We start from the raw sequence: 17,353 nt of genomic DNA, 5'->3' as shown, positions 1-17,353 counted from the left end.
CAAAGCCAGGTGCTAACTGCTCACAAATACGATGGGCATTGAAATGCACAAACAGCCACAACAATAAAATGGAAAAACAGATGAATCAGGCAGTCAGAGCTTTTACATCTGCACAAATATTTGTTGTTCCTCATTGTTTTACTAATAAGGCTTAAACTTAGTTCAAAAACACGTTTCTGTTAGAATGTAAAATATATGACACCTTTTACCTACTTTAGAATAATTTTATATTCTTGAATGCCTGCCTGAAAAACAATAAGGAAAACAAGACAACTATTTGTTTATTTAAACTGAATACAGCTACATGCAATACCAATTAAAGGGCCAGTCTAAACTTTGTACTCACTAACCCTTTAGCATGCTGTTGTAGTGGTTATGGTGCTATTAGCCTATGGGTACCATTCCTAAATGGACCAAACCTACAGCCCAGCCCCCTGTTTACCTATGTCCTGTAGGACAGGGTCAATGCTAAGTGACAAAAAGGCCAGGGGCTTCAACCTATGGGTACATTTTATTGCTCCTCCTACATATATGTACAAGTCTGGAACGGATTTCCCACAAGCATCTATGTGTGTCTGCATAGGTCAGTGTGAGTGTGTCTGCATGGGTCAGTGAGTGTGTGTGTTTTTGCAAGGGGCCCTGCTAGGCTGTTGGCTCTGTCTCACAGTCATTGGCGTACATACCGTGGTCAGAGGGGTCGCAGCTGCGAGCGGGTCCGTCACTCGAGCCCGCCCAGCCACCCTGCGGACACCTGCGACCATGTGTCCATCAACATGTGCTGCGGCCCCGGCCACGCAGTATAATTGCCGGGGCCACACGTGAAGGGGCCCATCGGGTGGCCCATGCTGTTAGTGCCACCAGATAGAAATGAATATCATAATCAGAGTGGGCCAATAACAGCGCGACTGGGCCCCCTCTGATGATGTCAGACGCTGGGAGGAAGTGACTGCCCCGGTAACTCCTCCTAGCAACAATCGGGAGCCACACAGGAGGAAGGAGAGTTCCCACTCTGACTCCCATTAACCTGAGCCACTGGACCCCAGGGAAGTCACCCTCCTGCACCTAAAAGGTAGGTAATAGTAGGGTGACTAAAATATTTTGCATGTGTGTTTTAGTGTATGTGTATGTGTGTGTGTCTGTGTATGTGTGTCTGTAAGTGTGTCTCTGTGTGTATGTGTCTCTGTATGTATGTGTTTGTGTGTGTGTCTGTATGTATGTGTGTCTGTTTATGTGTGTGTCTATGTATGTGTCTGTATGTATCTGTGTGTATGTGTGTGTGTCTGTATGTATGTATGTATGTATGTGTGTCTGTGTGTGTCTGTATGAGGTGGCGGTGGGTGAGTGGTTGGGGGGCCCCATGCATCAGTTTTGCACCGGGGCCCCATGGATTGTGTGTATGCCACTGCTCACAGTTCTTGGTCAAATTCTTTACATCTGATGCACTCAACGTATCATTGCCATCCGATTATGATATCATTTTATGGTGTTTTGCTAATACAGTGCTTTTCATTTGATGAATTGTCACTAATTAGAAGTTAGCAATATGTATGGTGATTGCATATTTTCATTTATTACTTTTACATCTTTTTATTCTAGCACAATGGCTCACTTCACATACATATAATGGTACGAATGTGTAAACTTGTTTTAAGGCTTTTAAGTTCTACCAGCAAATTTCCAAATTGACACAAATTCACAAATTTTACTTCACAGAATTGGTCTGAAACCTAACCCATGGTATTAGTAACTGTCTGTAAGTCAAGTGAGAACTAGTCCACGTCTGCATTGAGGTCCCCTATTTTGTATTAAAGTGCCAAAAAAGGGGGATGCTGCCTATAATCAACTAGCACTATAACCACTGCAATAGTAATTTATAGTGCTTGAAGGAACACCATAGGCACCAAATAATTTTAGCTTAATGTAGCAGTTTTTGTGTATAGTTAATGCCCTGCAGTCTCACTGCTCAGTTCTCTGCCATTTAGAATTTAAATAACTTTGTTTATACAGCCCTAGTCACACCTCCCTGCATGTGACTTGCACATTTACAGAAAATATACCAAGGTATTCAAGATTCGTGTACTGCACAGTCTGTTTATTTTAGAAATTATTTTCTCCTGCACAGGAGCTTCCTGTGTGTGATCTAAGTTTAATTTACAGAGCAAGAGGTAAAAACCTCTAAAGAAAGTTAACGTCTGTTTAAAAATTAAAGTTTTTTTTTATGCAAGCTTTGTCAGTCACAGTCAGGGTAGGTTTGGCTAGGGTTGCATAAACAGAATCAAAAATGATTTACCTTCTAAATGGCACAGAGAGTGAAACTGCAGGGGCATGACATATACATGAAATCAAATATCCCTTTAAACTGTCCTGTTAAAAACATACATTGAGATTCCTAAAAGCAACCAAGTTTACTTGAAGAAAATATTGTCTTCTTTATGGGAAGCCAACGTTATTTTAAAAATGTATTTAAACTTTACAAACATTGAATTATAGTTTTTTTACATCTTCTGTTTTAATTACACTTACATTCATCATAACAGGTGACATTAATTTTGAATTTCCATCTGTGGTTAACATTTAACATTGGGAGGTATACGATCAGATGGGTGGGCATGTCAACCTGGTATGAGTTCACACCTGGCTGACTGACAAGTTATAGGCCAGCTCCATCCACAGAAAGCAATGCAGAGAGCAATACTGAACCAGAGCTGTGAGCTATGAGTGGAAACTGAGATCACTAAGTACTCAGTATCACATTGGACCCTGTGACAAATATATGGATGCAGTTGCTATTAGGCTTTCATTCTGAAGAGCTCCATAACATTTTTCTCCTGGTGTCATAGCAGGAGGAACAAGTGAACTGTGCCTCTGGTGCAAAGACTAATTCAACCAACTATCTCTTCATGTTGTATTAGTAAACTTAAAGCCCTAAAATATGTCAATTTAATTGCTATTAAGAGGGTCAGACCCCAGCTCCAAAACAACTTAGCAACTAGAATTATAGATTTTAATTTCCCCATCCTAGAAATCTGTAACCTCTGACTTTTCTTTCAAATTGAAAGGCAGATATTACTAGAAATTAGTCTTGGAGATTCGTTTAGAGCGGTACTGCAGCTTGGCCGAATTTGGATGAATTCCTGAACTCCGAGCTGAAATGTACCTGAATGATGAACCAACAAGGATGCGCGATGGCTGAATATGTCCATTTTGGTTCATGGTTCTGAATTTCATCTGTGGTGTGAAAAAAAAAAAGGGATGGTAAAAATGATGATTGATGACTTGGGGGCAGTCAATAAATGCTGATTTTATTCACAGATTAAGTGAGAAGTGACCACTAGAGGGGCAAAAAAGGAAAAGCATTAAAAAAATCTATATTTATAACATACCTCTACCTCTCTATCAGTATAGTGGTCTTCAGGTTCTCCTTTGTGCTGAAGCTTCATATGTTTATGGAACCTAGCAATGCCTGTGAGCTTAGGTATTATACCAGAGCCAGCGTAAGGTTACCCAGGGCCCTAGGCAGGGTGCCTATGAACCCCCTGTGAGAGCCCTGGCCTTTGTTTCTTTAAATGGTGTGTGTGTAGGGGATTCTGAGTGTTATGTTTTGCTCCCCACCCCCCACTAACTTACGTTTCCTAGTGGTTTAGTGGAGAGTGAGCAGAATCCCTGGTGGTTTGGAAGGGGAGCTCCATCATTTGAGGGAGCACAAGGGTTCTCTTAAGGTAGTCTGTGACTTCTATAGGTACAGATCACAATGCTCCCTCAATAAAGACCTCATGCAGGGCCCATGTAGAGCCAAAACTCAATTCCAAGGCTGCAGCCCACAGGACCTTTGTCTGAGCCTTGGCCCTAGGCAGTCACCTTGGTAGCCTAATGGGTAATGTAATATACTTTAATACTGGTTTCATAGATTGCTTTTATTATGTCAGTAAAAATGTTGGATCCTTTTGAAATGTCAAATATCCTTTAGCACTAGACATTTCCATTTGTCATTTAAGGTCTAGCCATTCAACATGATTTTAATGCTAAAATACTTGTTCTGAAAATAAAATGACTACAAATCATAGAAAAATTGCATCTAAGTGTTCTATCCAGTTTATTCCAAACATAAAACCACTTCCTGAGTATGAAAGATTGACTTATTTTCATAAGGTTTAAGTAGATCATGTAAAAAACGGTGGCAAAAAATAAATGATGTATTTTATGTTAAATATGGACAGTACACCATTTAAAGGATGATGTTTGAAACAGTGTATCAGGGTGGGGAAGGGGCAGTTATTGCAAGCCTAAGGTCATTCTAAGCTGACACTGAAGACCAGGATTACAAGAGGAATGTGAAATTCTTGTGATACCTGAAGTAGTCAGCCATGTAGAAAAAAGGATTAAATACAAATATAGAACACATTTTAGGATGAATGTGGGGGTGTATAGAATGCAAAAGTTGCCTGATGAGTTTTTCTGTAGGTAATGGGTGCACTCGGTAAACTGAGCGGTACTTATTTTAACTAATCTATTTTTCTTTTTGTCATTTTATTGTAGAGGGAAAAACATTACTAGGTTCTCATACTGTACAGACTGTGATATGAATTTGATGTCTCCATCCTATGTCAAGCTCAGCACATTTTATCAGCTCATGTCCAATTTTATTACAACTGTAAATGAATTCTCTGCGTGTGCAGTATTATAGCTTTGGGCCCAGGAAGAGGTGCTAAGACAAAAATTCAGTGGAAAAAAGGACAATAAATTCTATGTTAACATATTTTTAGCCATGTCCATAGTACAATTTTAGAATCTAATTCCTGAAAGTTTCTGAGGTAATTATCTGTATATGCTGCAAATACAGTATGTGCAAGAATATGTGTTTAAAAAATGACCTACGGTCTTCCTGTCATGTAAAAAAAAATCAACATCCTTTATAAAATTCCTCAGTTTGTATCCATACATTACGCACACAAAGGTTTATTCACTAAACAATTAATTGAAGTGAATTCAAAATAGCCAGACTTGAAAGGGAGTTAAAGGACCACTCGTTTTCCTGGCACTAGAGTGCCCTGAGGGTGCCCCCACCCTCAGGGACCCCCTCCCGCCCGGCTCTGGAAAGGGGAAAGGGGTTAAAATTTACCTTTTTCCAGTGGTGGGCGGAGAGCTCTCCTCTTCCGATCCTCCTCTTCTCCTCCCCGTCGGCTGAATGCGCACGCGCGGCAAGAGCTGCGCGTGCATTCAGCCGGTCACATAGGAAAGCATTCATAATGCTTTCCTATGGACGCTTGCGTGCTCTCACTGTGATTTTCACAGTGAGAATCACGCAAGCGCCTCTAGCGGCTGTCAATGAGACAGCCACTAGAGGAAATAGGGGAAGGCTTAACCCATTCACAAACATAGCAGTTTCTTTGAAACTGCTATGTTTCTGAAAAAATGGGTTAACCCTAGAAGGACCTGGCACCCAGACCACTTCATTAAGCTGAAGTGGTCTGGGTGCCTAGAGTGGTCCTTTAAGTAAGTTTTTTTTCCAATTTTTTGTCTACAGTTTGTAATTTGCTCTTTACTTTACCACAACTCATTAATTAGTTTTAATAAACTCCAATATTTCTTCATCTTTGTGAAGTTCTGCCATAAGTGCAGGACTCATTTCTGTATGCTGTTAGTGCTGTCATCATATCTATAATCCAGACCCGTAATCATTGCTATACAACTTCTACCCTTGTTTTAGATAAATGCTTTTATTGGCCCTTGCAAAATATTTCTGGGTTTGGGGTTTTACCTTTATACATAGGGATCCATCAAATTCATCCTTAGTGCAACCTCACATTTTATTATATATTTTTTAATCGAAGTACTAATATTTCTCATTGCTATTGCTTGTCTGTCTTCTTTAACACATTCTTATGATAGTGTTAGTGTGTTTAAAATGTTGTTGATCATAATTGTGGCGCTTTTATAGTCTCTACAGTATATCCTGTTGGCTCTAGTTGTAACAGAGACTTGACACCTTTTCGATGTATCTATTTATCCTTGCATAGAGCTATTTATGCTTGCAGGGCACTGGCTAAAATGTGTATTGACGCAACCTTTCAAGATGAACAAACAAATCTATGCCCAATGATTTTAATAATTATCCATTGCTGTTCACTGTATGCATCCATAATATTTATTTATATTAGTTTTTGTCCCAAGCTGACTTGTAAAGTCTATGAGAAAATATCTTCACCGGCTGGTGACAAAGGTGATTGTGTAGCAGGACCACTCTTGACAATTTTGTGGTCACAGGCAATAAAGTTTTTCAGGACCCTTAAACCACTTTTTGGAATTCCAACTTCTGCTATCAGTAATACAATCCCTTAACTCCCCCACGAGATATCAAAGATCTCCCTATATCACAGGCACACCTATAGTTGAACTATTCACTGTCACATTTTAAAAACATTCTTAGCATCAAAACAACTTTAGTTTAATTAAGCAGTTTTGGTGTAGGAAGGGAAGATAAAAAATGTAGACTCTTTTTCTGGAAGTGTGTAGGTTGGCCATGTGAATCACAGTCAGGGAAGGTGTGGCCAAGGCTGCTTAAACAAATTGATCTAACTCCTAAATGGCAAGAAACTGAGCATCTATACACCAAAACTGGTTCATTAAGTTAGAGTTGTTTTGGTGCTTAGAGAGTCCCATTAAGGAAACCCTGAACATCTCTATTTCCCCAAACCTTGTATATGTATATGTAGTATTTAGGTGCCACATTAATATATCTGGATTATCATTCACACCATCTCAAACATCTAGGGACCGCAATAGAGGATCTTCTGTATCCTCTACCCGGTCTGACAGGAAACGGTTTGCTCTCAGTGAGTACTTCCTGTCAGACAGTGTAGATAAATTTCCTCTACCACGGTTAACTTGGCCACACTATGTGAAGTGACTGGTAAGACATTTAGCACTGTGCTGTTAGCTCTCCTCCTGCCAGTCACCTGGCCATTGCGACCACCCAAAGGAAGGCTCCATAGCCGAAACTTTGGGGTTTTAATTTCTCCTGCTCTTGGTCAGTATACCTTTTTAATGGGTGTTTGCATTTATCACTTTACTATTACTGTGGTTTTGGTACTATGAATAGGTTATGCACTATACTTTGCACTTTTTTCTCTGCTAAGATATTTTGATGTGTACTTTATGCATAGTGATGTTGCGAACATAACATTTTCCGTTCGCAAACGGCGAACACGAACTTCCGCAAATGTTCGCGAAAGGGCGAACCTGGCGAACCGCCATAGACTTCAATAGGCAGGCGAATTTTAAAACCCACAGGGACTCTTTCTGGCCACAATAGTGATGGAAAAGTTGTTTCAAGGGGACTAACACCTGGACTGTGGCATGCCGGAGGGGGATCCATGGCAAAACTCCCATGGAAAATTACATAGTTGATGCAGAGTCTGGTTTTAATCCATAATGGGCATAAATCACCTAACATTCCTAAATTGTTTGGAATAACATGCTTTAAAACATCAGGTATGATGTTGTATCGATCAGGTAGTGTAAGGGTTACGCCCGCTTCACAGTGGCAGACCAAACTCCCCGTTTAACGCATCGCAAACAACCGCAAACAGTCCATTTGCACAACCGCAATCTCCCCATTTGCACAAGGTTGGATACCAAGCTAGCCATGTCCCGTTCCTTGTCCTCACTGATGTCATTGAAGGTCTCTTCCTCCACCCAGCCACGTACAACACCAAGGGTCCCCGAAAGGTGACAACAAGCCAGCCTGTATTTTTTTTTTAAATGTACACTACTGTTACATCAGATATGAGTTGCACTGGTGTGACACTGTGCCCTGGCAGGTCCTGAAACGCACACGTGTGAAGGAAACTGACTGCTATTATATTACAGTGAAAAAAGTTTTTGTTTTTTTAAATGCAAGCTATTGTGCCCCCAAAACGTTCGTGTGTGGGGGTGCTGGAATGACGTGGGCCAATGGGAGCCTGAATCAACTTTTGGCTCCCACTGCCCCTTTAAGAGCGAGCTCGTGACTCGAGCCGTGCTCCTAGTGCCAGGCGGGCCACGTGACCGATCACTGCGGTCAGTGCACGCGGCTAGGTCAGAAGAGGAGATCAAGCCGCATGCGGCTCGTGTGGAGGCAGGAGTGATCCAGCCATGCGCGGCTCAAGCTTAGGAGCCAGGTCGGTCCCAGGATAAGATAAATACAGCCACAACTACTTATCCCAATCACACACCTTTCCTAACGTCCTAACCCATTAAAAGCATATTACCGCGTATTTAATAAAACAGATAGACCCCCTACTCCATCCAGGTTACCGATCGATGGTTCGATATTCTGAGCCCTCTCTGATTTACTGTACACGACTTTTCGATATTCCCACAAATTTTATATAGCATTTTATGTTTGTTTGAGACCACCTTAAAAATATTGGATATCGCTAAAAATCATGATCACTATATACTTTCTCTACAAACCTCTAAAACGAACCAAACTACTCATCCATCCGCTATACCACTTTATCCCACCTAGAACTAGTGCCCAGTTAAAATACTTGACTCTTACTTACCCACACTCAGTCATGCCACACACATTTCACCACTACTCTCACTGAATCCCTCTGACTACGGCTAAATTCATCTTCTACATCAGAACACTACTCCTAAGATTGGGTTGTATCCATGTCTCGGGTCTTTCATTTAGAATAGGGGCAGCTTCGGTCTCCTTCAACACTGACACTCCAGTGCATATTATTAAAAGATTGGGCAGATGGAAATCCTCAGTCTACAACCGATATATTCCTCATCCCGAGAAAGAAATAAGGAAAGCTTTTAAAAGTTTGGCTTTGTAAATTTGATGCAATAAGTGTGTTTTTCTTTAATACCTTTTCACCCTCTTTGCATGAACCCGATTTACATATATTACTAATATGTTTCTGAACATATATATTATATTATTCACTCACTTACTCACTCACTCTCTGGGCCAGCCTAAGACATCATGCTGCCTAGGTCCAACGATAAATGACTATGGGGGATAATGTATAATAAACACAGGTTACTGGCTATGGGGAAGATAATGTATAATAAACACAGGTTACTGGCTATGGAGGGATAATGTATAATAAACACATGTTACTGGCTATGGTGGGGATAATGTATAATAAACACAGGTTACTGGCTATGGGGAAGATAATGTATAATAAACACAGGTTACTGGCTATGGAGGGATAATGTATAATAAACACATGTTACTGGCTATGGGAGGATAATGTATAATAAACACAGGTTACTGGCTATGGGGGATAATGTATAATAAACACAGGTTACTGGCTATGGGGGGATAATGTATAATAAACACAGGTTACTGGCTATGGGGGGATAATGTATAATAAACACAGGTTACTGGCTATGGGGGATAATGTATAATAAACACAGGTTACTGGCTATGGGGGGATAATGTATAATAAACACAGGTTACTGGCTATGGGGGATAATGTATAATAAACACAGTTTACTGGCTATGGAGGATAATGTATAATAAAGACAAACATACACAAAAAAAAATGAATATAGCTTCAGAATATAGTGTCAGTAAAACACACACTCTGCATTCACTACACTAACACACACTCTGCATTCACTACACTGACACACACTCTGCATTCACTACACTGACACACACTCTGTATTCACTACACTGACACACACTCTGTATTCACTACACTGACACACACTCTGTATTCACTACACTGACACACACTCTGCATTCACTACACTGGCACACACTCTGCATTCACTACACTGACACACACTCTGCATTCACTACACTGACACACACTCTGCATTCACTACACTGACACACACTCTGCATTCACTACACTGACACACACTCTGCATTCACTACACTGACACACACTCTGCATTCACTACACTGACACACACTCTGCATTCACTACACTGACACACACTCTGCATTCACTACACTGACACACACTCTGCATTCATTACACTGACACACACTCTGCATTCATTACACTGACACACACTCTGCATTCATTACACTGACACACACTCTGCATTCATTACACTGACACACACTCTGCATTCATTACACTGACACACACTCTGCATTCATTACACTGACACACACTCTGCATTCACTACACTGACACACACTCTGCATTCACTACACTGACACACACTCTGCATTCACTACACTGACACACACACTGCATTCACTACACTGACACACACTCTGCATTCACTACACTGACACACACACTGCATTCACTACACTCACACACAGGGCCAGATTAAGAGCACACTGGGCCTGGTGCTGACAATTATGATGGGCCTAATTACGGAATATTATTTACCTAAAACAGTCATACCTCCCAAGCGTCATGTATCAAATAGAGATGGTGCTGGAGGGAAACTCATAGGATGCGGCTATAAGAAAACACATACTCTGTTCTAATCTCTCTCTAATTTATGCTTTCATCTTTCAAGTAAATCCATACCCCCTAACAGCAGTGTCCAGTGAAGCAGGAAGTCAATGGGCGGGGTAAAAGGTGGGCCACTGGTGCGAATCATGTGACTAGACCTGCCAAAAGGGGAGAACATGCCCAAAAAGGGGGCGTGTCTGTCCAAAGAATTTGAAGGACAGCCTGGCATGAATGCATGTCAGGCTGCCTGCCTATCCTGCAGGCTGTCCAACTAAGGGCATACTATGCAGGCAGCACCCTGAGCTTGACATAAATGCGTCTAATGTTGCGTTCACTCCATGCTTTCTAAGGACTGTCCCCTAGCACTCACGTGTCCACTTGTCTCCTTACCTTCTTACTAGCAGGCAGAAGTTCCTGGTATATAGTCTGAGAAACAGAAAAGGTGTATGTAGTAAGTGTAGAAGAAAGGGGACATGCCACAGTGTTAGAGCGTCTGCATTACCCAAACTAATTTTACTGTCAGCCAGTCCACACAAGTTTTGTTCCCATACATCCCTCTTAAGCTTTCAAACTTAAAGCAACACTATAGTCACCATAACAACTACGGCTTATTGTATTTGTTCTGGTAAGTAGAATCATTCCATTCAGGCCTTTTGCAGTAAACACTGTCTTTTCAGAGAAAATGACTCCACTGGCCACTCCTTAGATGGCTGCTAGAGGTGCTTCCTGGGGCAGTACTGCCTAGTGTGCAGCACTGCCATTCAGTGTCTCCACCCTCTGCATGCAGACACTGAACTTTCCTCATACAGATGCATTGATTCAATTTATCTTTATGAGGAGATGCTGATTGGAATTGTGCTGGCTCTGCCCCTGATCTGCCTAGTTGACAGTCTCAGCCAATCCGATGGGGAAGTATTGTAATTTGCTCAGACCACCACTTCTGATGATGTCAGCAGACAGTCAGTTCAGAGGCAGAGCCAGCAGCTGCAGACTTGAATACAAGTTATATTTTACTATACTTAGGGAGGCAGGAAGGGGCCAAGGTGGTGGTTTTAACATAATAGGGTCAGAAATACATGATTGTGTTCCTGACCCTATAGTGCTCATTTAAGCAAGAGTATGTAAAGAGTAGTTAGGGTTGCCACCTTTCTTGGAAAAAAATACCAGTCTTAATCATTTGTTTAATCACAAGGAGTGACATCAGAGAAAATTCAGTAAAATCACCAACAAACTACTCACAGTTTGATTCTGCTGTATAGATGCATTGCTCCCAGTGTCTCAGTCTCGTAAGTCACCCAGTGTCTCAGTGTCCCTATGTATAACAGTGTCAGTGTCCCCATATCACCCAGTCCCCTAGTCTCTCAGTGTCCCCATTTCTCCCAGTGTCCCAATGTCTCAGTGTGTCCCCATGTCACTAGGATACTGGGGACACAGAGACATGGGGACACAGAGACTTGGGGACACAGAGACCCGGGGACACAGAGACCCGGGGACACAGAGACCCGGGGACACAGAGACCCGGGGACACAGAGACATTGGGACACAGAGACATGGGGACAGTGGGAGACATGGAGACACTGAAACATTTAGGGAAACTGGGAGAAAAGGGGTCACTAAGACACTAGGGACACAGACACTGGGAGACATGGGGACACTGAAACATTTGGGGACACTAAGACAGTAGGGACACAGAGACATGGGAACACAGACACTGGGAGACTAGGGGACACTGGGAGACTATGGGACACTGGCTGGGAGACAGACACTTGGGGACACTGGGAGACATGGGGACAGTTGTGGACATAGACATGGGGACACTGGGACATATAAGGACACTGGGAGACATGGGGACACTAGGCACACTGAGACACTAGGAACACAGACACTCTGAGACATGGGGACACTGAAACATTTAGGGACACCAAGACACTAGGGACACAGTGACATAGGGACACTGGGAGACTATGGGACACTGGCTGGGAAACAGACACTTGGGGACACTGGGAGACATGGGGACAGTTGTGGACAAGGACATGGGGGCACTGGGACATATAGGGACACTGGGACACATGGGGACACTAGGCACACTGAGAGACATGGGACACTGGATGGGGGACATAGGGACACTGGGAGAAATGGGGACATAGTGTCTCTGTGTCCCAATGTCTCAGTGTCTCCCAATGTCCCTATGTCTCACAGCATCCCCATGTATCCCCTAGTGTCTCAGTGTCCCCATGTTTTCCAGTGTCCCCAAGTGTCTCAGTGTTTCCAGGTCTCCCAGTGTCTGTGTCCCCCAAATGGGGACTATAAATGGGCCTATTACATGGGCCTGGGCCTGGAGCTGCAGCTCCATCAGCCCCTATGTAAATCCGGCCCTGCTCCCACACACTCTGCATTAACTACACTGACACACACTCTGCATTCACTATACTAACATACACTCTGCATTAACTATACACACACATCCACTACACAAACATCCTGCATTCACTGTACACACACTACATCCACCACACATTCAAACACTCTGCATTAACTATACACAGACACTGTGTATAATACACACACTACATCCACTACAGACACTGCATCCACTAAACACATTGCATCTAGTACACACAAATACTACATCCACTACACAAACACACACTACATCACTGTACACAAACTACATCCACTACACAAACACACTCTGCGTTCACTATACACACTGCATCCATTACACAAACACACAAACACACACTCTGCATTCACTGCACAAACAGTATCTAATACACATAAACACTACACCCATTACACAAATTCTAATTCACTTCCACAGACACTGCATCCACTAAACACATTGCATCTAGTACACACAAATAGTACATCCACTACACAAACACACACTACATCACTGTACACACACTACATCCACTACACAAACACACTCTGCGTTCACTATACACACTGCATCCACTACACAAACACACACTCTGAATTCACTGCACAAACAGTATCTAATACACAAAAACACTATACCCATTACACACATTCTAATTCACTTCCACTATACACACCACATTCAGTCCTGCATCATTGTCAGCGGACTAGGTAGAAGTCCTGTGGGCGGACTCGCGGGCGGCCCCGGGGATGGGGCCCAGACCTTGTGCTTTGTCAGGGGCCCCAAAATTTCTGATGGCAGCCCTGGCAGTAAGCACTGTCTTTTCAAAGAAAAGGCAGTGTTTACATTACAGCCTAGGGAAACCTCCACTGGCAACTCCTGAGATGGTTACTAGAAGTTCTTACTGGGGCAGTGCTGCACCCACTGACATTTAGTGTCTCCACCTTCTGCATAGAGACACTGAACTTTCCTCATAGAGATGCATTGATTCAATGCATTTCTATAAGGAGATGCTGATTGGCCAGTGCTGTGTTTGGCTTGTGCTGGTTCTGCCCCTGACCTCCCTCCTTGCCAATCTGAGTCAATCCAATTCTTTACTAGGGTAAAGCATTTTGATTGGTTCAGATAAGTGACAGTGTGTATGGGGGAGAGATAGTGTGTCTGTGCAAAAGGGACAATGTTTGTATTAGAAAGCTGTTTGCTGTCTGTGTAGAAGGAGCAGTGCGTGTATGGGAGAGAGAAATTGTATTTGTACATAAGGGAAAGTGTGTGTATGGGAGAGGTATAAGGTGTCTGTGTACAAAGTATACTTTATGTACAGGTAAGGGACTGCTATGTACAAACCTTTCCACTTCTAGAGCTGAAATGTTTAATCTGCTCAAGACCTTTAACTAGCATGCAAAACATAATTACCACCAGCACACAGTATAAAAATGCTTTTTACTAATCAGCTTTTTTTCAAAAGTAAATTGTACTGAGAAACGAGATAACAGATTTGGAAATTTTTTATCAGAAATGTGAATGCGGGCATATGGATTGAATAATGGCATGGGGTAAAATTACAATCAAGATGAATAATGGTAAATAGGCTGAAATGTAATATAAAATCAGTAATGGTAAACTATAAAGAATGTATACATACATAGTGGGTGGTGTATCTCGGTTTGAGGATGGTATAAATACAGATGGAATAACTGTAAAGATAAAATGGTAGACAGGCACCTAGTGCAATATCATACAGTATGAAAATAATATAATATAAAACCTATATTTCAGTACTCACAAGGAGAGAGCCAGGGAATTATGGCTCAATCTGGATGCCTGTGGGATAATCAAAAGGGATCCCACTCCCTTTAAATGTGCAGATGGTCCTTTGCTGGTTCCAAAGAGAAATGTCCACACCAAATGATTATTGGGGACTACATTTATTTTAATAAACAAATAAAAAATAAAATCACAATAAAGTGCATAAATTAAAGCAAGACTCTAGCCTGCTAGAAACCACTATATAGTGGAAAAGTAGATAAGTCCTCTGTGGGATAAAAAAAACAAATGCAAGACGCGTTTCACCTAAGTCCTAGGCTTCCTCAGTTGATTACGGGAATTACGGGAACCACTTCCCAGTCATAGATCAGCTAGGGTCCTTCACGTGATGCGGCTATGTCACATTGCCATAGAAGCCGCCGAAACACTGCGGCTATGGGCAACATTGTGTCTCCGTAAGCCGTGAGGAGAACTCCTCCTCTCATCAGTGACAGGTCCACCCAGAGTGGGACCTGGGGATGTGTTCCCACTATTAGCTGCAGAGATCGCCATGCATGGGGAGATAGACATTATAAATACATAAAAGACAATAGAAACGGATTATTGAATATTATTGAATATTAATCTGTAAGCACTATCCTCTGCACAAATATCTACATGAGCATCTTGCATTGTCTAATATGTAGAAGTCCTAATAATTATTCCTAAATAAAGAAATACATATATTAATGTGTAATAATATATATATTTTTTTAATATATATATATATATATATATATATTTTTTTGCTCAGAATTTATCTAATACGTAATGGAATGTAGAAGGAGAAGCAAAGTTGGTTGAGGTGTGCCGAAACCAACGTACGAGTAGGCCTGTAAAAGAGGGCAAAAAGAGGATTCAAAGAAAACACACTTTATGCAAGTTAAATACAGCGTGGGTACTGAAAGCTTGTAAGGAGCTTATACTCTGATTGAGGTATATATGTAACTGCGCTGAGTATTAGCCGTGGCCCCATCAATTAGTGATGTAGACTGGGGTGTAAGAGCTTGAAGCTGCTGATGCAGCGCTTTGTGACAGAAAGACCAGCGAAGGAAGCCATTATGTATCTCCACCTTAATGGAAGGTTTAGACGTGGAGTAGTGGATTAGGACTGATAGTGTGTGGTTGACCTTGGAGACATAAAGCGGTGTGACAGCATAGGAGGTTTAAGTAAGATGCTTGATTTGTAGGTTTGGAGAAAGAGGCAAAAAACAAACAAACATATTGTAACTGCTAACGTCTTGATTCAAGCAGGCTCTAATTGTGATATGTACAATATACAAGGCCCTGGCATGAGTGATGGAGTAGTCGTGAAACTGCGTGAAGTGTGCACACCTGTACGTGGTGAAAATGTGTGCTTAGTCCAAGATTAGCTCATGGAATGTTGGCATCTTGGATGGTATGTAGTGGATCGTAGGGAATGCCTGAAAGAAAACCTTAAATTGAGAGCGTGCAAAGTGTCAGCAGTTGTGTAGTGGACACCAGGAATAAAAATGTAGACTAGAAAGAACTGAGGGGTTGCTACCTGCCAAATCAGTCTGCAAATCAGCCACAGTGGCGGTGAGTATGACCGCCCTTGCTAATGAAATCTCAGGCTGCGGAGTTGACAGAGCAGCATTTAACTGCCTTGCCGGTCCAAAGATGACCCCATGTGAGGGTGGCCGCCACGTTGGGGTAGATCTCTGACAAAGTCTCTCTAAAGGCCAGTAAGGCATCCGTCACAGTGGGCCAGGCATCCCTAACCCGAGGTTGCCTGGTGACAGAGGGACCCAGAGTGTTGTGAAAAGGAGGCTGTGGTGGTGTGAACACTGTTAGGTGTTTGTAAACCTGCTAAATCAACAAATTCATCCAGATAGTGGATAACCTGAATATTTTTAGGAGCGGCCAGCAGAGGGTTTGTGCGAAGATGTTGAATACTTACGGCTGCTCCTAGAACCAAACGTAGACAAGGTGCCATTGTGGAGGGTGAATAGGTAGTAGATTAACCCCTTAAAGACCAAACTTCTGGAATAAAAGGGGATCATGACATGTCACACATGACATGTGTCCTTAAGGGGTTAAAGGCATTGGATAAGTCTGACTTGCTCAACCAAGCCTTACTACTTGCTGAAGTGCTTGTATGGCATGGTCGATTTGCGTAGTGCAGTGAGAACTCCTTAACGGGAATGAGGAGTTTTGATGCTGGGAATGGAAGTAAAGTGCGGTGTGGAAGGGGACTATGATCAGACGTATAAAAGGGTATTGTGAATGGCTACCTCGATGGGAATGGTACGCCAAGATGAGAAGTATGAGGACCGGAAAAGAGGAGATTGTGAAACCAGCGTATGATTGCTGTGGACAGAAGGTGGTCCACCATAAGATGGTTAATGGATGTAGATAATAGGTTGGGGCACATGAGTGTACCTGTGGGAATGGCGATAAGGCCGTGTGATTGGAACAGAGTGGGCCGGTGAGACGTATGGAGCAGGGCCGGACTGGGAAAAAAATTAGGCCGGGCATTTTTCAATCAGAGCGGCCCCCTAAGAAGGGGGCGGGGCAAGAGAGGGTGTGTTTTGTCATCACTAATGACAAGCACGCCCCCTCTCAAAGTGAGCATGTTAGTTCAATGCGCAGAGCCCCGCTGAAGAGCTCTGGCATTAGAAAAAAGCCCTGAATTTGTTCTGCGCAGCGCAAGCAAATTTAATAACATGCTTGCGCTGTGTTTGCTTTTAAATTGTCTCTGGTGTCTCCACAAGTGGGATAC

Source organism: Pelobates fuscus, chromosome 2 (genome assembly GCF_036172605.1).
Source record: "Pelobates fuscus isolate aPelFus1 chromosome 2, aPelFus1.pri, whole genome shotgun sequence".
Taxonomy (NCBI): Eukaryota; Metazoa; Chordata; class Amphibia; order Anura; family Pelobatidae; genus Pelobates; species Pelobates fuscus.
The sequence above is the reverse complement of the archived record's forward strand: the minus strand, read 5'-3'. Positions refer to the sequence as shown.